At 45.1% G+C, this 26425-nt stretch overlaps 1 long non-coding RNA gene across 1 annotated transcript in view; it reads right to left on the bottom strand.

Annotated features, from left to right (window-relative positions):
- Window positions 1–26425, bottom strand: part of LOC119937473 — a 190101-nt gene that overhangs the window by 87363 nt on the left and 76313 nt on the right. The window contains exon 2 of the long non-coding RNA XR_005454120.1: window positions 4836–4913. This is a non-coding gene — a long non-coding RNA (uncharacterized LOC119937473). The remainder of the gene's footprint in view (window positions 1–4835; window positions 4914–26425) is intronic.

Here is a 26425-nt window from a genome sequence, read left to right as displayed (position 1 = left end):
ATTATCTCATACGTACCCCGGGCAATAGGCATAGTGGTCAGCACGTAGTTAGTGCTTAACCATCATCATCGTTATCAGTAGGATCATTAATGAAGCCTAAAATGGCCACCCTGGTTCTCACAGTCAGGAGAGGAAGGAGAAGCCCGGCTCAGGCCAATTGGAGGTCCCCGTGAGGGGTGACAGAAATGCGGTCAGGGATAGACAGGGTGACCTTCTCTGGGGTTGCTCCCTAAAGCTTGCGGTATTCATTCATATGGTTCTATATATTGAACACTTACAGTGTGCAGAGCACTGAACTAAGCGCTTGGGAGAGAACAGTACAACACTAAACAGATGAATTTGTTGCTCACAATGCTCACAATCTTACAATCCACACACAAAGGCCCAGGCTGGAGGCTGCTTCCCTCATGGAGGGTGTTAGTTGTCGGCTCAGTTGCAGATCCATTCCGTGGATAGCGGACCTGTGGCTCCCTCAGGAAGAGGCCCGGAGAGACAACAAAATCCAGGGGATCCTGAGTTGGCTTCCTCCCAACGAAGCCCACATGAATAAGGCTTCACATCAGGGCTCTCTAGTAGCATGTTTCAGTGGAAAGAGCCCAGGCTTTGGAGTCAGAGGTCCTGGGTTCTAATCCCGGCTCTGCCACTTGTCAGCTGTGTGACTGTGGGCAAGTCACTTCACTTCTCTGGGCCTCAGTGACCTCATCTGTAAAATGGGGATTAAGATTGTGAGCCCCTCGTGGGACACCCTGATTACCTTGTATCTCCCCCCGGCACTTAGAATAGTGCTTGGCACATAGTAAGCACTTAACAAATACCATTATTATTATTATTATTATAGCAATACCTAGAAATGTTTGATCACTAGATCTCTCTCTCTCTCCCAAAGTTTAAAATTGAAAGCTGAAAGAACCCTAAGGAAGGTAAACTTGAGTGTGTACATCCTGGACTGGTGAATGTGATCGCTTGCATGGACAGTCATTTCTGCAGTAATGAAGGAGTTAGGTGTTCCAATTTGTGTTATGGAGAAATCACAATGTAGTCACCGTTGATCCAATGGGAATGAATGGACTCAGGGGTAGAAGAGTAACAGAAGTCACCATGATGGATATTTTCCTACATAAATTGCTAAATTATTGTCAGTCAATCAACTGTATTTATTGAGCGATTACTATGTGCACAGAACTGTACTATGTGCTTGGGAGAGTACAATATAACAATAAACAAACTCCCCATCTAGAAAGAGCTTACAGTCTAGAGATTGTGCATATTTATTACTCTATTTTATTAATGACGTGTATATAGCTATAATTCTATTTATTCTGATGGTATTGACACCTGTCTACATGTTTTGTTTTGTCGTCTGTCTCCCCCTTCTAGACTGTGAGCCCGTTGTTGGGTAGGGACCGTCTCTATCTGTTGCCGAGTTGTACTTCCCAAGCGTTTAGTACAGTACTTTGCACACAGTAAGCGCTCAATAAATACGACCGAATGAATGAATGGAGAGGCAGAACTCTTTAGTCAGCAGCCTTCAGCTGCTATCTGGCTGTGTTAGACACCCCAGAGCCGCTCAACCACAAAAAGAACCATAAGCTCCTGTGGGGCAGCCCGGTCTGGTGGAGGGCGGGAGGCAGAACAACGTCGTACCTCGGCCGATGCGGTGATGGTGTTCCACCAGAGCGGATTCGTGTCTGGAGAAGATCCTCCCTCCTCGCTCTCATCACGCTCTAACCACACAGATTCATGAAAACACATGCCTTAACAGTATTCAGTGAACTAGGTTTGGGGAAGTCAAATGACTGTCAACGCTATCTTCAGAATCTGAGCAAATAAAAATTACATTTATCCACATATTGAGTAGTTTAATTTCAGTGAGATTCCTTAGATGGCTGGCAGTCAAATTTTAAATATCCAATATTTTAAAAGTCTATCTTTCCTTTTAAAGTTGCTTGCAGAAATTGTTAAAATATGCACGCGGGCCCTGTTGCATAATTCATAACTTGTAATATGTCTCCCGTTAATGTAATGTAACCAAACTGGGTACAATACAGGTTGATTCGGATTATCCCACAGCCTATATAATTGACCAACATCCTTGTTGGTCCATCTACATCCATCTACATCCATCTACATCATGTATTGCTACTGAATGAAGTTCCTACAGGAGAAGAGATGGAGCATTAACCAATTTAATCATGCCAATTCATTTTCTATTACCATGACTTCAGAGCACTGGTTGAAACATTTCCTAGAACTTTTCCCAAATATGTCTTTATATTGCATCAAATAAAATGGAGCAATGCAATATACTTCAAATTTGGCTACCAGAGGTGGAGGTGGTGGGTGGCTGTATTCAGTACATTCATAAGTCAGGTAATGGCACGGAACTCTTCCAAATATATAGCAAGGGTAAGAGTGGCATATTGTTATCCATCCTCATTTGCTATTTACTGGGCAGATACTATGGAAGTTTCTTGTGGGCAGGGAAATGGGTGTTGTGCCTCTTTCATACTTCCCAAATGCTTAGTACAGTGCACTGCACTCAGTGGATGCTCAATAGATAACAATATCACTACTACTATTACTACTGCTTTAGTTACAGGTAATCAAAATATTCTGAATTCCAACCCAATGCTAAATGGGTAATTCTACATATTATAAAAATCAATTCGATATTTAATATGTTTATCTCAGTTTAGAAGCCTGAATATTGCAACAAAGGCCTTCTTAATTAAGATTAGAGTCTTTGTCGACATACTTTGCCACCATTTCTTCATTGTACAAAATGGAACATGAGCACCAGTTGTGCAGCTACATTTCAGAAACAAAAACAAATCATTCAATCTTTCCATTGGTATTAGCTTCTTTAAAAACGATGCTAAGTTAATCGTTTTCAGCTTCTTCCTGAAGTAGTGATGACCATCAGCATTATTATCATTATTCTTCTTATTACAAGGAATTAATTCTTATTAACAGGAATTGCCTGTTCTCCCTTGCCTCTCCAGCTATGAGCCCCATGTAGGATAGAGGCTGTGCCTGTTCTGATTGTGGTGTATCTATCCCTGTACTTAGCACAGTGCTTGACAATTGATAAGCACTTTATTGAAAGACATTGTTATTATATTGTTGATATCCTTGTACTTGTTAAACATTTACTTGGTTTGAAGCCTTATGCTAAGCGGTGGGGTGAGGGACAAGGATAGCGGCTGAGACTTGCCCATAGGAGGCTCACATCTAAAAACAGAGAATTAATAATAATAATAATGGCATTTATTAAGCGCTTACTATGTGCAAAGCACTGTTCTAAGCGCTGGGGAGGTTACAAGGTGATCAGGTTGCCCCAGGGGGGGCTCACAGTCTTAACCCCCATTTTACAGATGAGGTAACTGAGGCACAGAGAAGTGAAGTAACTTGCCCAAAGTCACACAGCTGACAATTGGCAGAGCCGGGATTTGAGCTCATGAACTCTGACTCCAAAGCCTGGGCTCTTTCAACTGAGCCACGCTGCTTCTTTGACAGTAGATACCAAGGACAGAAATAACAGGGAAAACACAACAGATGAATAACCACAAAGGCTGCAGTCCCTTGCCACGGGGAGGGAACCATCCTCAGATTCTTCCCTGCTCTTGAGCCGGCCAGCCCTGATCTGAAGAGTCAGAAGTATGATCCCATTCCAAAGGGATTCTGAATGATCTAATGCCATTCTCAACATTTTAACGGTCATTACGGGGGATTCGGTCCCCACAGCTTCCGGGGTTGGTGGGGGGTTTCTCCCTGTGTGGGAAGGAGGGTTGATTCCCACAGACCCCCAGAGTTCTGACTGGGGGGCGGTGGAGAAAAACGGGAGCCCTCCCAACACAGAGTTTCCTAATTGGCCTCAGTAACTTTTGATGGAATAAATCCATAAAAAAGAGCAAACCCCCTTCCGTCCACCCCCATATCCTTTTCCTTTCCCCTCAGTGCAGCAATTGTATGAAAGAAAAGGGCACGATAAAATGTTTGGAGAAAGTATACTAACTTTGCCTAGGAGTTTGAGAACCCACATCATACCTACTCATGGAGGGTTCAGGTTTGGAGAGTCCCCTTTCCCAACATTGTGGTTTCCATTGAGCTCAAAAGCTTTCCGGTTGCCGATGAACGTCACTCAACCTGGCTTTGCAGCTCCCCATTTCCCATTCCCACACCGTCCAAAAGACCCAAGCCATCAAAGATCACCACTAAAAACCATTCACCCTCTGGGCCTCTTTCAAGTGCTTCCTGACACTGACGTGGTTTTCGGAAAAGACGCCTTAGAAATGGCAAGCGTCAGAGATGTGTGATGTTCAACGTGTCTTATGATCACTACATACGCCCATTTGAGACAAAACCCAAGCTAGGAATAGCAGGATGCAGACATAGAATGAGAAGTCGTCTTCAAAAGCCAGTGGTGACGGAAAAAAGAGAGGAGAAAAACGGTGATCTATTCCACTAGTTAAGGAGCAAATTGAGGCTCATTACATCACTCCTCTGCAGAGAGGACTCGTTTTCTTTTTGCAGTGTTGGTGTAAACACCACAGACAACCCTGGCAAGGGAATACTCATTAATTCCATGTTTCGGAAGGAGAAACGCTACTCTATCTTGCACGATCCTTACCGGAACCAAACACCTGGACACAGAGTTATTTTCTACTGGTATATAAACCATGCAAATGATAAAAGAGCTAGAAAACCCAGGAGCAATTCAAATTCAAAGGACATAAATAATCGGTCTTGTTTCCCTGATAATGTATTGGCTAGATATCGCATGTATCACTCATTGAGAAGATTTTTGGGTATCCGAAATCGATTCACCTACTTACCAGCTCCTGACTTCTATCCCTCTCTGGCGATGCGCTCAATTCTTTTCCCATTTGTTGTCTGCCAGCATAAAGCACAAGCTGAAAAGGAAATTGAAAAAAAATTATGGGCTCCATCAGGGAATAAATGCCCGGGCATAGCTGAAAAATCCAAACAAACTGAGATGAATTTAAACCTGTTGAGATTTCAGGGATTAACGATCTGTCTCGCCAAATCCCCCACACTCTGGGAAGAGCTATGTGGAATCCTGAAATTATCACCAATGGGATGTGGATACCAGCGAGGCAACTCATCTTGGGTGGACAGGTTGGGGGTGGGGGGTGGTCCTTAAAGCTCCCTGCCACCTGCCCCCTGGATACGTTAAAACTACGATGGATTCCCATAGCACTTTGTTTCCTCATGTCTCAATCATCTTGTTCCGTTGCACAAGTGGCAGCTGAGCCTGACATTTTTGCCCCCAATTCACCGATCAGGGAACTAAGGCCCCAAGAAGCTAAATGACTAACTCAAAATCCCACTGCCAGAGATGCCATTTTCTTAGTTTGAGAGGAAGGGCAAAAAGGACTCAGGGATTTTAGGAGAGATGAGGATTAGGAATGGAATTAAGATTCAGTTTCTTGTTCATTCCATAATCAATCGGTTGTATTCATTGATTTCTTACTGTGTGCAGAGAACTGTACTAAGCCTGTTGGAGAGTACAGTATAACAGTTGGTAGACTTATTGGTAAAAAAAAAAAATAGAATTTACTGGGCACCTACTGGGTGTTCAGCACTGCACTAGACACTTGGGAGGGTACAACCAAAGTCCTTGACCTCAAGGTGCATAGTGAACTGGGGGAGACAGGCATACCCATTTATGGGTGGCAGAGAAGTAGGGGAAAATATGAGATAAACCTGGTAACAACAGGATAATGGATAAATATATCAGAAAATGAAGAAATGTGAATATATGAACTGATACGCACATATGTGCTAAAGATGCCGTTGAGATAAGAGAAACTGGGATGGTACAAATTAATCAGAGAAGGCTCTCTGGAGGAGACAGGTGTTCAGGAAGGCTTGGGAGAGAGTTCTGGGATTTTCAGGGTCGGGGCGGGAAGGGGATATGCTGTATGTAATGAAAAGCCACGAGAGGGAATATGTTATTTGAATGGCAAAGCTATGATTTCTTTTTCAGCTATGCAGAAAGAATTGATCTTCAGAGAGTTATTCCTCAGACAATTTTAAAAAGCAAATCATCTTAAAGGAGTATTTTTTTTTACAGCATTACAAGAAATCAATGAGATATAAACAGTTGCTTCTTGTGTTTACATTTTCTCACATTACATAAGGCAAATAGAAACTCATAATGCATGTCTCTTTTCATTGTATTATTTCTGATTCTCTGAAGAATGAAACTATTTCCCTTCCCTTTATTTTCAGTTCCTTGCTTTACATGATGATTTCCGGCAAGGACATTTTAGTTCAGAAACACATAGATTTGATACTTCATACTGCCTGAATTCCAAAGCTATTTGTACCAGACAGCTATGCAGCTTTGTGGACAATTCACTGCCTGCCAACTTGTACTTCCCGAGCGCTTAGTACAGTGCTCTGCACGCAGTAAGCGCTCAATAAATACGATTGAATGAATGGATGCTTCAATCAGTCAATGGTATTAAGTGCTCAGTGTGTGCAGAGCACTTTACCAAGTGCTTGGGAGAGTACGGCGCAGCAAAGTTGGTAAGACTTGCTCCTTGCCCACAACGAGCTTAGGGTCTAGAGGGAGAGAGAAAAATATAAATAAATTACAGATATGGATAAAAGTGCTATGGGGCTGGTGGAGGGGTGAGTAAAGAGTACAGATCCTAGTATAAAGCCTAGTTGCATGACCTTGAAATAATTTAGTATTCCAGTCTCTCAATCAATAGTATTTATAAGACGGGTGTGAGCAGGACACTGTACTAGCAGCTCTTTGGAGAGTACGGCAGATGTGAAAGCCCCTGCTCCTTCCACTGAGCCATGCTGCTTCTCTACCCAATTGTCAAAGCCTGCTTATTTATTAATAATTGTTCTCGTGGAATGTGTTAAAGCACTGATGTGCCAAGATCTGTGCTAGGTGCAGGTAGATAAAATACAATCCATCCAGATGCAGTCAGACACTCTCCAAAGGCTGCTTATTTATTCCTTCTGAAATTGTCCCGCTGATTATCTCTTCCAATCCAGAGGGCAGGAATGGCTGGGTTTCTACGTGAAGTCTAATGAGGAGAAGGGTTCTACGGTTCGCTCTGGGAGAGGGAGCCTAAGATCTCTGCCTATGCTGATGTTCCCGTCTGACCTGCTTACCTCTGTCTTGGAGAGAGTGTTTGTGTGAGTGGGTGTAAGTGGAAACGGGGATTATTCTGGGAGACAAAAGCTAAGGTTCACTAGACGCTCTTGAAACTTCAACATAAAAATCCACTGAGCGGCCCTGTGGGTAGCTGGGGCATAATTCCACTCCAGCTGCCTTAAACCAAGAGAACTGGAAAGGGGAAAAACTAGTGCAAATGCTAGGTAATAATAATAATAATGGCATTTATTAAGCGATTACTAGGTGCAAAGCACTGTTCTAAGCACTGGGGACGTTACAAGGTGATCAGGTTGTCCCACGCGGGGGCTCACAGTCTTCACCTTCATTTTACAGGCGAGGTAACTGAAGCACAGAGAAGTGACTTGCCCAAAGTCACACAGCTGACAATTGGCAGAGCCAGGATTTGAACCCATGACCTCTGACTCCCAAGCCCGGGCTCTTTCCATTGAGCCATGCTGCTTCTCTATGTAGGGTATCTGTTGGGCCACGCACTGTCCTTGGCATGGGGTTAGATACAGGCATCCTTTCAGCATCAAGAGCCCGGGCTTGGATTCTAATCCCAGCTCCACCACTTCCCAGCTGTGTGACTTTGGGCAAGTCACTTCACCTCTCTGTGCCCCGGTTACCTCATCTGTAAAATGGGGTTTAAGAGTGTGAGCCCCATGTGGGACCCCCTGATTACCCCAGTGCTTAGAACAGTGCTTGGCACATAGTAAGTGTTTAACAAATACCATCATTATTATAATTAATATTATCATTTCCATGGCCAAGGTGACATGGGACTGAACGTTGGTGGCAGGAGAGGCAGACAGCAATGCTCCCAGCCGATTCGATACAAAATAATAAATAATAATAATAATAATGCTTGTTAAGCATTTACTATGTGCCAAGCACCGTTCTAAGTCCTGGGGTAGATACAAGCTAATCAGGCTGGACACAGTCCCTGTCCCACATGGGGCTCACTACCTTAATCCCCATTATACAGATGAGGTAACTGAGGTCCAGAGAAGTGAAGTGACTTGCCAGGGTCATCTAGAAGACAAGTGGTGGAGTCAGGATTCGAACCCAGGTCCTTTTAGCTCCCAGGCCGGGGCTTGATCCACTAAGCCACGCTGCTTCCCCAGCAAGCTCCTCAGCAGGGGCGGGACTGGGACCCTGTCAGAGGCAGAATAATAATAATACTAATTATGATGGCATTTGTTACGCGCTTACTATGTGCAGAGCACTGTTCTAAGCGCTGGGGGGGTGCAAGGTGATCAGGTTGTCCCACGTGGGGCTCACAGTCTTAATCCCCATTTTACAGATGAGGTCACTGAGGCTCAGAGAATAATAATGATGGCATTTATTAAGCACTTACTATGTGCAAAGCACTGTTCTAAGCTCTGGGGAGGTTACAAGGTGATCAGGTTGTCCCACGGAGGGTTCACAGTCTTCATCCCCGTTTTACAGATGAGGTAACCGAGGCACAGAGAAGTTAAGTGACTTCCCCAGGGTCACACAGCAGACATGTAGCAGAGCAGGGATTAGAACCCATGACCTCTGACTCCCAAGCCCGGGCTCTTTCCACTGAGCCACGCTGCTTTAATAATGATTAAATCACCACCCCTACAGTTATTCCTAGGCTTGGAGAACAATGGTAAATAATAATAATAATTATAATTATAATGGCATTTATTAAGCGCTTACTATGTGCAGAGCACTGTTCTAAGCACTGGGGAATTTACAAGGTGATCAGGTTGCCCCATTTGGGGCTCACAGTCTTAATCCCCATTTTACAGATGAGGTAACTGAGGCCCAGAGAAGTTAAGTGACTTGCCCAAAGTCACACAGTTGATGAGTGGCGGAGGGGGAATTTGAACCCATGACCTCTGACTCCAAAGCCTGGGCTCTTTCCACTGAGCCACGCTGCTTCTCTCCCAATTCACTCCCAATTACAGTGTGGCTCAGTGGCAAAAGCGTGGGCTTGAGAGTCAGAGGTAGTGGGTTCTAATCCCGACTCCACCATTTGTCAGCTGTGTGACTGTGGGCAAGTCACTTAACTTCTCTGGGCCTCAGTTACCTCATCTGTAAAATGGGGATGAGGACTGTGAGCCCCACGTGGGACAACCTGATCACTTTGTATCTCCCCCAGCACTTAAAACAGTGCTTGGCACATAGTAAGTGCTTAACAAATACCAAAATTATTATTATTATTGTTATTACCGCCATTGTAGTTTCTAGAGGGTGGTGCCTTTCATTCATTCATTCAATCATCTTTATTGAGCGCTTACTGTGTGCAGAGCACTGTACTAAGCGCTTGGGAAGTACAAGTTGGCAACATATAGAGACGGTCCCTACGCAACAGTGGGCTCAGTGAGAAGGGCAACCATTCACTGCCATTCACTGAGAGGGAGGCAACCCTTTGCTGGAGGGAGGTGCCTTCTCTCAAAGGAGTTCCCTTTAGACCTCCCAAACTGCTAGCTCTGGCCCTGAAGGCAAATTAGTTAAGTTTCCTACCCCCAAGCCTGCAAATTTGTTGCAAGTTACTGGGTGATTTCAAAATAGTTGGGAGAAGAATTAAAAACCCCAGGCCAATAAAAGGACTCAATATGCGGAGCTCCCCAAATTCAGCTAGGAATTTATCTTCAATGAACAATACACGTTTCCACAACACTGGCCAATTCATTCAAACATAACTCGTCCAGAAGCAGCGTGGCTCAGTGGAAAGAGCCCGGGCTTTGGAGTCAGAGGTCATGGGTTCAAATCCCGGCCCCGCGGACTGTCAGCTGTGTGACTTTGGGCAAGTCACTTCGCTTCTCTGGGCCTCAGTTCCCTCCTCTGTAAAATGGGGATTAATTCATTTATTCATTCAATCGTATTTATTGAGTGTTTACTGTGTGCAGAGCACTGTACTAAGCGCTTGGGAAGTCCAAGTTGGCAACATATAGAGACGGTCCCTATCCAACAATGGGCTCACAGTCAATCAATCAATCAATCGTATTTATTGAGCGCTTACTGTGTGCACAGCACTGTACTAAGCGCTTGGGAAGTCCAAATTGGCAACATCTAGAGGCGGATTAAGACTGTGAGCCCCCCGTGGGCCAACCTGATCACCTTGTAACCACCCCAGCACTTGGCACATAGTAAGTGCTTAATAAATGCTATTATTATTATTATTATTATTATTATTATTATTAAACACACTTTCACACCAACGCAGGGGCAAAGCCAATTCTCCCGTATCAAACAAATGCTAATTTGTTAAGCGCTTAGTACAGTGCTCTGCACACAGTAAGCGCTCAATAAATACGATTGATTGATTGATTACTTTCCGCCCACCTTCAAGACAAATTCCTAAGTTTTTCTTTGTTCCTGCTCCACCTAGACAGATACATAACCTCACTATAGGCATCACTTCAAATCTCAACTACTTGGCATTCTCGGAACGTCCTCCATTCTATGCACACAAAAAAAGACGGGAACACGCTCAGGCAATCATTTCAACTCAAAGCAGAACGCTCTGCAGACCCCTTCGGACGTTACAAATCCCACCAGGGCTTTCAGAGGGTCTCTCTGGTGTTTTTCTCATTCTTTTCCGAAGCCCCCGGCTGACTCTACGACTTTGCTCTGTCATCAACAGGAATCCCCCGTGAAGAGAGAGAGGAGGGCGGTACCTCCTTGGTGAAATCCCCTTAAACGGCTGCTTTGCAGTAGAACTGTGTGTGCTTGACAATGTGTTTGTGTTCCTGTGTTTAGGGGTGTGTTAGTGTATTAATTTGCCTTAGTGATTCCGATTACCATCATTATTATTTTTGAGCGCTTACTACACGCTGGGGTTGCTACCGGTTAATCAGTTTGGACACAGTCCCAGCCCCCCTTGAGGCTCATAGGCTGTCTTCTTGACTGTGAGCCCGCTGTTGGGTAGGGACCGTCTCTATACGTTGCCAACTTGTACTTCCCAAGCGTTTAGCACAGTGCTCCGCACACAGTAAGCGCTCAATAAATACGACTGAATGAATGTGAGAGGAAGAATAGATCTTCGATCTCCAGTTTTCAGATGGGGAAACAGAAGCCCAGAAAAAAACTAAAGTTCACACAGCTGGCAAGTGATGATGAAGCTGGAACCAAAACCCAGTTCCTCTAACTCCCAACCCTGTGTTCTTTCTACTGGACCATACTGCCTTGAACTGGGAAGGAATGAAAAGAGTGGGAAGCCTAATGAATTCCGAAGGAGGTGTTGGAGGGGTGAGTTGGCCCAGCTATATCCAGACCTCCTAGATAACCCATGGCATGACATACCCTTCAAGGCCCTACTGAGAGCTCACCTCCTCCAGCAGGCCTTCCCAGACTGAGCCCCTTCCTTCCTCTCCCCCTCGTCCCCCTCTCCATCCCCCCCCCATCTTACCTCCTTCCCTTCCCCACAGCACCTGTATATATGGATATATGTTTGTACATATTTATTACTCTATTTATTTATTTATTTATTTTACTTGTACATATCTATTCTGTTTATTTTATTTTGTTAGTATGTTTGGTTTTGTTCTCTGTCTCCCCCTTTTAGACTGTGTGCCCACTGTTGGGTAGGGACTGTCTCTATATGTTGCCAATTTGTACTTCCCAAGCACTTAGTACAGTGCTCTGCACATAGTAAGCGCTCAATAAATATGATTGATGATGATGATGATAATACCCAGGAGTTGAGAAGAACCAAGCCTAAAATTGTTTCCCACCACTTTGGGGGATGCCACAGCTCTTGCAGCAGCATCATTAGGAGTAGCATTATTTAATTAGCATCACCGTGTGGAGCATTGTACTGATTGCCTATGGTAGGAGGGTCAAAGTCTCAGATGCATACTGCATAGATTCATTCATTAATCATATTTATTAAGCACTGTACTAAGTGCTTAGCACTGTACTAGATGTAATAGCATAGATAATAATAATAATGGCATTTATTAAGCACTTACTATGTGCAAAGCACTGTTCAAAGCGCTGGGGAAGTTACAAGGTGATCAGGTTGTCCCACGGGGGGCTCACAGTCTTAATCCCCATTTTACTGATGAGGTAACTGAGGCACAGAGAAGTGAAGTGAGTTGCCCAAAGTCACACAGCTGACAACTGGTGGAGCCGGGATTTGAACCCCTGACCTCTGACTCAAAAGCCCGTGCTCTTTCCACTGCTGTCCTGAGCACCTACTATGTGCACAGCGCTGTACTGGGAACTTACTGTGTGTAGAGCGCTGTACTAGGCACCTACTGTGAGAAGAGAGCTGTACTGGTCACCTACTGGGTGCAGAGTGCTGTACTGGGCCCCTACTGAGTGCAGACCACTGTACTACATTCCTACTGTGTACAGATTGCTGTACCAGGCCCCTACTGTGTGCAGAGTGCTATACTGGGCCACTGTTGTGTGCAGAGCACTGAACTGGGCACTTGCTGTGAACAGAGTGTTGTACTGGGCAACTACTGTATACAGAGTGTTGTACTAGGCCCCTACTGTGAGCAGAGTGCCAGGGACAGCCAGATCACTTTGTAACCTCCCCAGCGCTTAGAACAGTGTTTTGCACATGGTAAGCGCTTAATAAATGCCATTATTATTATTATTTATTAATTAATGATGGCATTTGTTAAGCACTTACTATGTGCCAAGCACCCTTCTAAGTACTGGGGTAGATACAAGGTAATCAGGTTGTCCCAAGGTGGGGCTCACAGTCTTAATCCCCATTTTACAGATGAGGTAACTGAGGCACAGAGAAGTGAAGTCACTTGCCCAAAGTCACACAGCTGACAAGCGGTAGAGGTGGGATTAGAATTTATGACCTCTGACTCCCAAGCCCAGGCTCTTTCCACTAAGCCACGCTGCTTCTCTTGTGGGCTCACAGGCTTCATCCCCATTTTACAGATGAGGTAACTGAGGCACAGAGAAGTGAAGTGACTTGCCCAAAGTCACACAGCTGACAAGCGGTAGAGGTGGGATTAGAATTTATGACCTCTGACTCCCAAGCCCAGGCTCTTTCCACTAAGCCACGCTGCTTCTCTTGTGGGCTCACAGTCTTCATCCCCATTTTACAGATGAGGTAACTGAGGCACAGAGAAGTGAAGTCACCTGCCCAAAGTCACAAAGCTGACAAGTGACAGAGGTGGGATTAGAACCCATGACCTCTGACTCTCAAGCCCAGGCTCTTTCCACTAAGCCACGCTGCTTCTCTTGTGGGCTCAGTCTTCAACCCCATCTTACAGACGAGGGGACTGAGGCACAGAGAAGTGAAGTGACTTGCCCAAAGTCACACAGCTGACAAGCGGTAGAGGTGGGATTAGAATTTATGACCTCTGACTCCCAAGCCCAGGCTCTTTCCACTAAGCCACGCGGCTTCTCTTGTGGGCTCACAGGCTTCATCCCCATTTTACAGATGAGGTAACTGAGGCACAGAGAAGTGAAGTCACCTGCTCAAAGTCACAAAGCTGACAAGTGGTAGAAGTGGGATTAGAACCCATGACCTCCGACTCCCAAGCCCAGGCTCTTTCCACTAAGCCACGCTGCTTCTCTTGTGGGCTCAGTCGTCAACCCCATTTTACAGACGAGGGAACTGAGGCACAGAGAAGTGAAGTGACTTGCCCAAAATCACACAGCTGACAAGCGACAGAGGTGGGATTAGAACCCATGACCTCTGACTCCCAAGCCCGGGCTCTTTCCGCTAAGCCACGCTGCTTCTCCCATCGCAGTTCTAGGCACCTATGAGTGCAGAGTGGTGCGCTGAGCATTTGGGAGAATCCAGTTCCAGCCGCACCGTGGTGTGCTTCGACCAAATCCTGGCTTTGGGAGAAAGCCAATGTGGCCGAAACGTAATGATTGTCAAGAGGCCGTTGATGCAGAGAAGCAGCGTGGCTCAGTGGAAAGAGCATGGGCTTTGGAGTCAGAGGTCATGGGTTCAAATCTCGACTCTGCCAGTCGTCAGCTGTGTGACTTTGGGTAAGTCATTTCACTTCTCTGGGCCTCAGTTACCTCATCTGTAAAAAATGGGGATGAAGACTGTGAGCCCCCTGTGGGACAACCTGATATTCACCTGTATATATGTTTATACATATTTATTACTCTATTTATTTATTTTACTTGTACATATCTATCCTATTTATTTTATTCTGTTAGTATGTTTGGTTTTGTTCTCTGTCTCCCCCTTTTAGACTGTGAGCCCACTGTTGGGTAGGGACTGTCTCTATATGTTGCCAATTTGTACTTCCCAAGCGCTTAGTACAGTGCTCTGCACATAGTAAGTGCTCAATAAATACGATTGATGATGATGATGATGCGAGCACTCCCCTCAAGGGAAACCAGTGACGGAACTTCGGTGAGATTCCATCTCCGGAGCCAAGGATGTCAACCCGTCCCTTCCTTCCAGCCTAAATGCGGTCAGTTTAGAGATTCACCCTCCATTTTAATCAATCAATCAATCAATCAATCGTATTTATTGAGCGCTTACTGTGTGCAGAGCACTGTGCTAAGCGCTTGGGAAGTACAAGTTGGCAACATATAGAGACAGTCCCTACCCAACAGTGGGCTCACAGTCTAAGGCCTAAGTCTAAAGCCCGAGAAACGCATCCTCACGTTGTTTCGTGTTCTGTTCCTTGCTCTCATCCCCAGCAGCAAAGAGGCCCAGGACAACAAACCGTCAGTCATTTAAAAAATCAGCTTTTCCACAACTTGCCCCGTCCCCCAGGGGCTGCCCTCTACACAGCGGTGAAGGACCGGGGCCAGAAACGGCGATGTCTGTCCTTGATGGGGGGAATTTCAGTTCCCTCCAGGGAGCGAAAAGGGGTGGGCAAGGTCAGTGTCACTCTAGCCTCCACAAAGCCAAGAGCGAGCTGCAGTAAATTAGGTTTTCTGTTTGCCCAACCTGATCCGTGAAGCTTAGCACTTGAATTACAAGTTCAAGAGGCTGATTCAGAGTCTAGTTGGGCGATTCTACTTTGTTCGAGCCTGCACGGGGAAGCTGAAAAGGGATCTGCAGACAAGCCGCTTGCATTTTCCTTTCTTGGATCTTGGAGGTGCTCCCGGCCTCCCAGATGGACAACTTCTGGACTTGGATGGGGGCAGGTGTCCGCTGAGCCTCTTGCCGTAGAGCCACTGGCCTGATTTTAGTACTAATAAACCATTCTGGTGTTTATTAAGGGCTCTCTCTGGACCAAGCGCTAGGATAGTAACAGGAGAATCAAATCACACCCGGCCCCTTTTCCAATCCACAGCTGACAATCTGTGGAGAAGGGAAGAGAGGCGTTTTAACCCCCATTTTACAGAGGAGGAAACAAGGCCAGGTAAGCTAAGTGACTTCCCCAAGGTCACACAGCAGGCCAGAGGCAAAGCTAGGATTAGAAAGCAGGCCTTCCGAGCCTTATCCGGAAGGCGACGCTTGCCTTTTAATTTGCTCTGGAAGCTGTGAGGCCTAGTGGAAAGAACAAGAGTCTGGGAGTCAGATGGCCTCGGTTCGAAAACCACCTTTGCCACTGGCTTCTTCACGTGACCTTGGGCAAGTAACTTTACCGCTCTGCACCTCCACTTCCTCATCTCTAAAATGGGGATTTCCCCCTTGGACTGTGAGCCCTGGGTGGAATACAGACTGTGTCTCATCTGACTGCACTGTAACTACCCCAACAATTAGCACAGTGCTTGGCACACAAAAGGCACTTAAAAATATCACACTCATCAACTCATCCAAAACAGCATCTTCCGAATAACAGAATCAACAAAATACAGAATTAATCTCCTTAGAGCCACCCTAACCCCTATTTCCCACTGGCTCGATGACTCCTAAGATGTGATAGTAATAGCATTTTCCAATAATAAAAGTACTGTGTTCTATGGAATTTTACTGCATCACATGGCACTCTGAAAAGCCTGTTTTGCCCCAGATAAGGTTGTTTGTGGTGGGACAAGACATACGAGGATGAAACACATCATAAATACAAATACAGAAGGCTGTTTCATCAAGATGGGAGTACTTTTTTTTTACGGGTTCGCTTTCCGTTCCTTTCGAGGTGTAGTTTCTGCTGGTTTCAACGGCAAGATATTTTCTTCACTGTTTTATATGAAACCTTGAAGACCTTTTCAAGGGAGGGAAACATCTCTTGCCCTTCACCGAATTTCAAAAATACCAGAAATGAAGTCTGTTCTCCTATCAGAGATGGTAGAGATGGAAAATAAAGTATCGAAAAGAATAAAATACATTAGAAAAGAAATGGAAATCATTAAATTAAAAGAGGAAAAAAGGAAAAGAAGAAAGAAGCCAAGAATTATATCACAAGCATGGCAATCGCAGACCCAGAATAATCTTTGAAACCAACCGTACACTGTCAATAAAATTAAAGAGTAACTATTGTGGTTTAATGTTACTGTGGAAACTGGAAACAATTAAGAGAGCTGATTCAAGGAAAAAAATGTAGTCGAAGTGTAATGGGTAGATGTAATTGTTTTGGCTGGGGGCATCTAACTCATTCCTTTACCTTAATGTTTTCAACGTCTTAATGTCTTTAATATGAGACACACGAGTTGTAAATCCAATTTTAAATAAAGTCAGAGAAAGAGAGAGAAAAATAGGGTTGAGAGAAAGGTAGAGAAAGATGGGGAGAAAAGGAAACGGAGTGGAGGGGCGAGAGAGGAAGAGAGAGGGAGAGTGAGAAAGAAAGAAAGGAAAAGAGAGAAAGGGAGACAGCAAATGGAAGTTGGGTGTAAAGCAAATGATGAAAGTCTGTAAAAGAGGAGTGACGCATAATTAAGAATTACAGTGACTACCAGAGTATGTTATCCATAACATCACCTCTAGAGTCCTTCTCAGATGGAATGATTTTTCTGCTTAATGCTCAATTCCCCTTGACAGGTTAGGCCACTTAAAGATCCTGAAGCTTACGGCTTTGATAACCGTAGAGATGAAAAGCTGGGCTGTGACCTCCATTTGGGACGGTGGCTTTCACTTTGTCTTTCCTGGCGAATGGCTGGGCAGAGTTTTCCTTCCATAGACTCTGGCCCTGTCACCAGAGTAACTCAGGCGGATTAGAAGCTTTTGTGTTCGGAACTCACTATGCCCGGGCTAATTTCTTTATTGCAGGAAATTAAATATTCAGTGTGTTAAGGAAGGACAAGGGACCGTCAATCAGCAGAGGGGCTATGATCACTCTGTCTTGTCCCTGTGGCTTCAACCTCCCTCCAAGCCCAGTTGACCCTCAGCCATGGAGCACGTTGGCCAAGTTTAGCGTGTCAGGGATCACTGCATCGCTGACCAGGACTTGGGGCCCGTCCATTCCCGAAAAGGGACCGTCACCCAGGACTGGGAAATCTGTACTGCTCCCAGGCTCTCTGGGCCACTGCAAAACCCTCGGCCTCAACACCAGGCTACCCCAGGAAGTTCTGGACGGCTGGTCACCTTCCCCTGAAGCAATACAGCTCAAGAGTGGACGGTTGTTGCCAAGTAATAAAACCTCTCTACAAGGTCTCTGACGAGGTCAGTTTAGGGGGGGCTGTTTTAAGGGACTTTTTATACAGTAGGCTCTTAAAAGTTTATTTCTGTTCTTTCCCAGTGGGCAGCTGGGACCAACCGAAAACCCCTTTATGTGGAGATTTTTATTACGCTCCTGTAGAGGTGGAAGTTGTTAGGAAGAGGATTTACTGGAGGGGGATTCAGAAGTTACCACAGCATCTCTACAGGACATGGTTCTAGGACTTTCTGGAGGGAGCCCATCACTTTTTCACTTAAGGGAGGGGCTTCAACAGGAAGGAAGGAATCCTCATCATTGCTTTTGGGGAATCAAGCAACGATGACTGATGATTCAAATCTTTCCATTTCCTGGATCTCTCTTAGCTCTCTGCTTTCTCCCTCTCACCTCAGCCATACTCCTTGCTCCTCCCAAGCTCCTAGTAATAACTTGGGCATCTGTTATACGTTCCCAGCGCTTGGTATTGTACAATGAACCCAACAGGCACTCACCCAAACTGCCCCCTGATCTTAAGCCTCCCCTCTCCGACTCATAACTCACACCTATCCCACCAGGCCCGTAAGCTCTCCCCTCTCAGCTTTCACGCAATCACCCTCTTCTGCTACTGAGAACCTGTTTACAAAGCCTATTATTGAGAAGCAGCACGGCTTAGTTGAAAGAGCCCGGGCTTGGGAGTCAGAGGTCATGGGTTCTAATCCCTGCTCCACCACTTGTCAGCTGTGTGACTTTGGGAAAGTCACTCAACTTCTCTGTGCCTCAGCTGCCTCATCTGGAAAATGGGGATTAAGACTGTGAGCCCCACATGGGACAATCTGACCACCTTGTAACCTCCCCAGCCCTTAGAACAGTGCTGTGCATATAGTGCTTAACAAATGCCATTATTATTATTATTATAGTATTTGTTAAGCACTGTTCAAAGTGCAGGGGTAGATACAGGCTACTCAGTCCCTGTCCCACATGGGGCTTGCAGTCTAAGAAGGGAGAACAGTCATTTAATTCTCACTGAACAGTTGGAGAAACTGAGGGACATTAAGTTACTTGCCCAAGATTCATTCATTCAGTGGTATTTATTGACTGCTTACTGTGTGCAGAGCACCATACTAAGCGCTTGGGAGAGTACAATACAATAAACACACACATTCCCTGCTACTGCAAGCTTACAGTCTAGAGAGGGAGACAGACATTAATATAAATAAGGTCACAAAGCAAGCAATTTGCTGAGCTGGAATTGGAACTCAGGTCCTCTGACTCATAGACCCGGGCTCTTTCGACTAGGGCATCCCGCTTCTCGCCTCCTCCATGAGGCCTTCCCGGAAGAATCACTCTCACTTTTTCCATCATCTATTCTACCAGCTGTCCCAGCCCTTTTTCATGCTCATCTATTTGCCCCGCCACTCTTCTCCTACTTTGGACTCTCCATTCCTCTGCAACTCAACCTAAGGTCACCCACTCTCCCACCTCTGACCCACACCCTCCTTCCCACTTGGGGCTTTTTTCCTACCTCATAGACCTCAGCTTTCCCCTTTCAAAAAGTCCTGCTAAAATCCCACCTCCTCCAGGAAGCTTTCCAAAACTAATTTTCCTTCTGCCCAAGACACACCCTCCCAACTTTCACCTCAGCACTTTTGAAGTCACAATCTCCCATCACACTTTGGGACGTACTGATTTATTTACTCTCCTCCCTGTACATTTTTGTGGGACTTTTCCCCCTTTCAACTGCAAGCTCCTTGGTAGCTGGAATCACGTCTACCCCATCCATTGTACTCTCCCAAAGTCAGCCCTTAATACCATTGATGGATTGATTGATGCTTTCATTGCTACTTGTCAATCTCTCTGTGGTCTCCAGATTTTCCTGATACGCAAGAACTCAAAGCATCAAAATTACCTTGGCATTTCTAGCAGCGTTTTCCAAACATGTGGCTTAGTTGAAAGATCATGGGGCAAGAAGTCAAATGACCACGGTTCTTCTAGACTGTGAGCCCGCTGTTGGGTAGGGACTGTCTCTATATGTTGCCAACTTGTACTTCCCAAGAGCTTAGTACAGTGCTCTGCACACAGTAAGCACTCAATAAATACGATTGAATAAATGAATGAATTTATCCCAGGTTCCTTGACCAAGTCTCCGAAACGGGCCGGGCCTCAGTTTCATTCTCTGTTAGTTTTAAATGGGTGATTTTTATCGTACAAAGTACAGAAAATTTTATTCCTTTACACAGTGGGGATAAAAATCCTTGCTCTTCTTCCCTCTTGGATGGTGAGAGGTCCAGGTGGGACAGAGACCCTTGTCCACTCTGATTCCTTGCATCTACCCCAGTGCTTAACAATGGCACCCAGAAAAGTTAATACCACTTAAAAGAGCTTCATCATCCAAATAAGACTTAATAATGATGGTATTTATCATGTTCTTATTCTGAGGCAAGCCCTGTGCTCAGTTCTGGGGAGGATTCAAGATAATCAAGCCAACAGAGGTAATGATTGAGCACTTACTGTGCACAGCACTGTACTAAGCACATGAAAAAGTACAATACAACAGTGCTCTGCACAGGTTTATCCCCATTTCACACATGAGGAAACAGAAGCCCAGAGAAATTCAGCAACCTGCCCAAGGCCACACATCTGTCTCCCCTCCTGGACTGTATGCTCCCTGTGGGCAGGGAACATGTCTATCAACTTTGTTGTATTGTACGCTTCCAAGCGCTTAGTATGGTATTCTGTACACATTAAGTGCTCAATAAATACCGATACTGATGCGACAACAGGCCAGTGGCACAGCAGACACTAGATCCCAGGTCTTGGGACTGCCAACCCGGGTTCTTTCCCCGGGACCACAACACATCTTTAGCTGTCCAGTGGAAATCTAAATGCTAATAACCAACATGCTCATCTAATAAAGCAACACGCACAAGTCTTTAGGGACATATCAAAAAATGTCTGATCATCTGGACGTATCATAAGGATCAGTTCTTCGACTAGCCAAATGGTTTCTGCTCTCATAAAAAGAGGCAATTTTTCCATAGAGAATGTGCCTGGGAACTGGAGATTTGCAGCACGGGGTTTATCGAGGGACTGTGGTCCTTGATGAGCCCTCTGAGTGACCGGGTGAATTTTGATGGGTGAGAAGGGTTAGTGGGAGGACGTTGGGGACATTCTCACTAAATTGCTGTGAATTTGCCTTCTGCGAAATCAGCCGTCTAATTAGTGCTGAAAATGGAGAGTTTGGAGCAATAAGAAATGACGGTAGGGAGGTGGAGGCATATTTATGTTGCAAATTCCTCGACGTGTGCCAAAAGCATCTCATTGCTCCATGCTCTTATCCTAGTTTTGAAGACTCTTGGACTCCCATTTTGTAAAATAATGAAAAATCAGGGCCCTCCAGGGAAGCCTCCAACTTGAGACCTGGAACATTTCCGATGCAAAAATCAATGAAATGAACGTCAAACGGTAGTATTTATCAAGGACCTGCAGTGTGGCAGAGTGCTGGACTAAACAGCTGGGACAGTGTACTAAGAGGTAGATATATGGGCCCCTCGTCTTTGAGGAGCTTATAATCGAACAGGGAAGATGAACAGAAGGGAATACTAGATATCCTACGCTCTAGACTGTAAGCTCCTTGGTAGACAGGGATCGTTGTCTACCAACTCTTATATTTTACTCTTTCAAGCACTTATACAGTGCTCTGCACATAGTAAGCACTCGAAAAATAATATTCATCGATTGGTCACAGTACTAGCTCCTGGTATTTAGAGTGTTATTATACTCACAGTTTTAATGAGCTATATGGCACAGGAAGACTGTGAGCCCCCCACGTGGGACAACCTGATCATCCTGTAACCACCCCAGCGCTTAGAACAGTGCTTTGCACATAGTAAGTGCTTAACAAATACCATTATTATTATTATAAAATGGGGTAAGATAGGTGTTCTCCCTCCCTCGGAGACTGTGAACTGCATGTGGGTCAGGGACTATGCCCGTTGTTGGGTAGGGACCGTCTTTATATGTTGCCGACTTGTACTTCCCAAGCGCTTAGTACAGTGCTCTGCACACAGTAAGCGCTCAATAAATATGATTGAATGAATGAATGACTCCGATAAACCCTAACGTTTCCCACAGTGAGTTAAGGAACACCGTCATTATTTGTAGAGCAGAATCACGGCCCACAAGAAACTGTGTTTAATACAGCTTTAATTCAGCACATAATTACTCATCTCAGCCTGTCTGCTCAAATAGGTTTGGGTTTTTTTTCTGGGTTTTTTTTTTTCTATCTTTTAATTGTTTGGGGGAAGTTCTGCTTAACGGGTTCATAATTAAAATTCAAAACTCTCTGTCAAACTGCACTTCTTTTCAGTGAGAAACTGCCGTCGACCTTCTCGTGGTTCCATTTCATGATGCTTCATAACGAGTAGATAAGCTGCAGTTCCACCATAGTACTGAGCACCCAGAGGGTTGTAGTAAACACTTGGGAAAGTACAGCAGGGGTACAAGATATCGTCCCTGCCCACAGGGAGCTTCCCTTCTAAGGAGCAGCATGGCCTAGTGGATAAAGCAGAAGCAGAGAAGCAGTGTGGCTTAGTGGAAAGAGCCCAGGCTTGGGAATCAGAAGACGTGGGTTCTAATTCCAGCTCTGCCACTTGTCTGCTGTGTGACCTTGGGCAAGTCACTTAACTTCTCTGTGCCTCAGTTACCTCATCCATAAAACAGGGATTAAAAGTGTGAGCCCTATGTGGGACAACCTGATTACCCTCTATCTCCCCCAGAGCTTAGAACAGTGCTTGGCTCATAGTAAGCGCTTAACAAATACCATCATCGTCATCATTATTATTATTATTATTATTGTTATAAAGCACGGGTCTGGGATTTAGAAGGACCTGGGTTCTAATCCCTGCTCTGCCATTTGCCTGCTGTGTGAACTTGAACAAATCACTTAACTTCTCCCTGACTCAGTTTCCTCACCTGTAAAATGGGGATTAAGACTGTGACTATGTGCGACAGGGACTACATCCAACCCAATTACTTTGTACCTACCCCAGCACTTAGTACAGTGTTGGCACATAGTAAGTGCTTAACAAACACCATTATTACTATTATTAACTTGGGCAAGTCGCGTCACTTCCCTCTGTCTTGGTTAACTCATCTGTAAAATGGGGATTAAGACTGTGAGCCCCATGTGGGACATGGACTGCGTCCAACCTGATTACCTTGTATCCACCTCAGCGCTTAGTACAGTTCCTAGCACATTCTAAGTACTTAACAATAATAAAAAAGGAGCTGTCTATCTAACCCTATACATTAAAGTGGGGTTCTGATCCACACCAGATGGAACTGAACAACAAAGAGAAAAATTCCACACTAGGTGAAGTTTTAAGAATGTTCATACATATCTTATGTGCAGGGTAAGAATTAAAGTGGGGAAAGGCCTTCTCCAATGTATTTGAGGAGGAAAATAAAACCCTTCAGAAGATTACTGGAAGACATGATTACTGAAAAAATTAAAGCCAACTGCCATTTCTGAAGTCTGGAGAAATAACAAGGAGAATTTTGCATGGAAAAAATGTGTTGCCAACCACTCCCCACTCCTCTCATCCCATTTCCTCTTCCTGCAAGTTGAGGGATCCAAGTTCTAATTCCTGCTCTGCCACAGGTATGCTGTGTGACCTTGTGCAAGTCACTTAACCTCTCTAGGCCTCATTTTCGTCAGCCATGAAATAGATTGGGAGCCGCACATGGAAATGGCAACTGCGTCCTACCTCACAACCTGGAATCTATCCCAGTACTAAGCACTTATTAAACATCATCATTATTATTAGACCAGCGTTAGGCACCTCATAAATACTTTTCATTGCCCGTGAGCTTCCACACCAGACTGGAAGGATTTATAGCAAATATCACTGAGGCTCTGGCCTAACGGTATTAATGGCAAGAGTCTTTAAAGTACATAACACGATTGCTTACGTGAAATTCACCCATTTTATAGACTTCCGATGCCTGCTGTGTCTTGCAATTAAAAAGTTTCAGGAAGGGCTCTTCGGCATGTCAGATTCCCAAGGCTGATTTATAGGGTTCTCTCTTTCCCCCTTTGCGATTCAATTAAAATGTTTGGCAGAGGGATCTCTCAGGGTTTGGCTCTGTTCACAGTTTGTACCCTTAACTCTTCGGTGGGCGTGTGATTTGGTTATAAATAAACTCAAATTCTATTTTCCAAGAAATGCTAGAGTTAGCTCTGAAGGGGTTTAGGGAAAGCTGTGATATGAAAAGAAGACGTTAGGTACAGCTAGAACAAGCCGTCATGAGAAACCGACCTAAAATGCATAGTCTACTCTTAGACACATGTCTACATTACAGTAGCGTAGTAACAGTATTACTGAGCACCCACAGGATCTGAAAAGTGTTTTTTAGGGTATTTGTTAAGCGCTTACTATGCACTAGGCACTGTACTAAGTGCTGGGGTAGATACAAGATAATCAGGTTGGATACAGTCCATGTCCCACCTGGGGCTCACAGTCTTAATCCCCATTTTACAGATGAGAGAACTAAGGCACAGAGAAGTTACGTGACTTGCCCAAGGTCACCTAGAAGACAAGTGGTGGAGCTGGGATTGGAAACCTACTCCTCTGACTCCTGTGCTCCTTCAACTCGGCCACACTGATTCCCATCATCAACACCAACAAAATAGAGAGGAAATAAAATAAAGAGCCTCAGAGTGGCTTCTCCCTTAAATATTCAGATCTCTGCATCTGGCTGGGGGGCAGTGGGGAAGAGTGAGCCCACTGTTGGGTAGGAACCGTCTCTATATGTTGCCAACTTGTACTTCCCAAGTGCTTAGTACAGTGCTCTGCACACAGTAAGTGCTCAATAAATATGATTGATTGATTGAGTGAGAGTTAAGGGATGAGGTGCAGTTTGGAATTGCTCATAGAAACGCAAACAGGTCTCCCTTCCACTGCCTTTTTTTCTTTTCTTTCCTTGAAGAATGGAGAACACGACAAAGGGAGAGCAGGAGAGTAGGGTTTTTAATAATAATAATAATAATAATAATAATAATAATAAATACCGTCATTATTACTATGTGCAAAGCACTGTTCTAAGCGCTGGAGAGGTTACAAGGTGAACAGGTTGCCCCACAGGGGGCTCACAGTCTTAATCCCCATTTTACAGATGAGGTAACTGAAGCACAGAGAAGTTAAGTGACTTGCCCAAAGTCACACAGCTGACAGTTGGCGGAGCTGGGATTTGAACCCATGACCTCTGACTCCAAAGCCCGTGTTCTTTCCCCTGAGCCACACTGCTTCTAATGACACTTGTGCTTACTATGTTCCAGGCTCTGTGCTAAGTGCTGAGGTAGACTCAAGATAATTGGGTAGAACAAAGTCCCTGTTCCACATGGGACTCACAGTCTTAACTCCTCTTTTCCAGGTGAGGTAACTAAAGAACAGAGAAGCTATGTGACATGTCTAAGGTTACAGAGCAGACAAATGTTATTCGAACCCAGATCCTTTGACTCTCAGGCTCCCGCTCTTTCCACTAGACCATGCTCTTCAGGACAGCAGGAAGAGGAGGGTTATAGGAGAGCAGGGGCTGAGCTTCACTTCTGGGATTAAAACAGATAGGCTTCCAAAAAACTCCCACTCCCAGCCCTATGGAGTCCCTGGAAGAGGAGGAGGAAGAGGAGGAAGGGGAGGAGGAAGAGGAGGAAGGGGATGAGGAAGAGGAGGACTGTGGAGAGGAGGGAGAGCGGGAGGGGAGGTCAAGAAAGCTGCAGTAACAATAACTGCCCTGGACCCAAGTCCACTCCAGAGGACCAGCAAGCACTCTCTCTTTCTCAAGCTGTAAAAATTCCCTAAGTTCACTATAACCCAATGTTCAATTTGGGATGTTAAATGGGTAATAAAATGCTCATCTCTGATGGAGCTATATTTTTCTAGACCCATTAAAATAACTCTAATGAGGGCAAAGTATTAAGACCCTTGATGAATTACAGGGAACCTGCCCACAGTTAAAATCTGACCATGATTTAGCAGGGCTCGGGAAGCGGAGGAATAAACCCGTCGCTGGCCGGGAGGAGCTGGAAGGGACCGGTGAAGCCTGGACTATCTGGAGGTGACAGGCCGGACAGCCCCACTTCCAAATCCCAATCTTCTTCCAGTCCCCTCCTCTAGGGCCTTTCACAGCCTCCCACCATCACCTCCTTCCTCTCAAGCACCCTGCTTAGATCCCCTCTCATAATCAGCTTGTCAGGTTAACTTTCCTTGGCTTTTTTGGCCTCTCCAAGTTGGTGACTCATTACCACCTCCAGGACCACCACAGTCGCCACAACCAGCCCCATCACAATCACCGCAACCAGCACCACTGTCACAACGGCCACCATCACAATCACTACAACTGCCACAACCACCACCATCACAACCACCAGTGGATGAGCTCAGAGCCACGTATTAGGAGGCTTTTCAGATGGGCTTCTGCCGTGAAGATTTTAATCTGCTTTTATGAATGTCTTTGAACTTTCAAGGTGATCCCAGGGGAACAGCAATAAATACAAAAGCAACCGAAAAACCACCCTCACATTCAGCACAGAAATGCTTTACTATCCTGTGCCCCCAAAGCCACCTCCCTAGTCAGCCTGCTTGCTCAAAACACTCACTCTCCTCCCAATCAATTTAATGCCCCTCTATCACCTCAACTAAGCAGGACAAACCAGGTCTTGACTTTCTCCTCTGGTCCAACACAGTATGAATGACACTTACTCAAATCAATTTTCATACAAACGATTATGACTTGATTACATTTACGCAGCCCATTGTGTTTAACA

The sequence above is a fragment of the Tachyglossus aculeatus genome, chromosome 15 (genome assembly GCF_015852505.1).
Source record: "Tachyglossus aculeatus isolate mTacAcu1 chromosome 15, mTacAcu1.pri, whole genome shotgun sequence".
NCBI lineage: Eukaryota > Metazoa > Chordata > Mammalia > Monotremata > Tachyglossidae > Tachyglossus > Tachyglossus aculeatus.
Note: the sequence above shows the minus strand (reverse complement) of the source record. Positions and strands in the feature narration are given on the sequence as shown.